The sequence below is a fragment of the Haliaeetus leucocephalus genome, unplaced genomic scaffold, assembly GCF_000737465.1.
Source record: "Haliaeetus leucocephalus isolate CR32 unplaced genomic scaffold, Haliaeetus_leucocephalus-4.0 Scaffold646, whole genome shotgun sequence".
Taxonomy (NCBI): Eukaryota; Metazoa; Chordata; class Aves; order Accipitriformes; family Accipitridae; genus Haliaeetus; species Haliaeetus leucocephalus.
In genome coordinates, this window is record NW_010973082.1 from 4,356,168 (window position 1) to 4,356,725 (window position 558).

At 72.6% G+C, this 558-nt stretch overlaps 1 non-coding gene across 1 annotated transcript; it reads right to left on the reverse strand.

Moving 5' to 3' along the window:
* Positions 1–376: 376 nt before the first annotated feature.
* Positions 377–448, reverse strand: TRNAT-CGU. Its single transcript has one exon. It is a non-coding gene; the product is annotated as a tRNA-Thr (tRNA).
* Positions 449–558: the final 110 nt, after the last annotated feature.

The following is a 558-nucleotide window of genomic DNA, read 5'->3' on the forward strand; positions in this document are numbered from 1 at the left end:
GGGCTCTGCCCCCGCCGGACCCTTCCTCCCCACAGCCGGCCTGCAGGCCCCGTCTTGCAGCCTGCCAACCCGCTGGACCGCACCGATGCCACCCCGTGGGCTCGCCGCCGCGGCCGCCCCACCGGGAAGCGCGGTGGGAATCCACGGGGGATCGCGGCCACCCGCTGGTGGCTGCTTGCCCCGCTCCCCGGGATCCGCAGCCTCCCCGCCGCGCTGGGCTCCCTGGGAGCACAAGCGAGGCCGCCGGAGCGGGATCTCCCACACCCGAAAGCGAATAATTTCAAAAAAAAAAAAATAAATAAAAGGAGCCGCAAACGAGGCGGCGTCCGCGGCCTCCCCCGCGGCGGGGCTGCCAGCGCAACCGCGCTGCCTCGGCAGGCACGGACGGGGTTCGAACCCGCGATCTTCGGTTTACGAGACCGACGCCTTACCACTTGGCCACCGCGCCTGACGGGCTAACAGCACCCCCGCGCCGCCAGTGGAAGCCAGCGAACCGCCCGCCCTCCGCCAGGCCCGGCCCGGCCCGACCCGATCCGGGGAGCTGCCGCCGGCGGGACC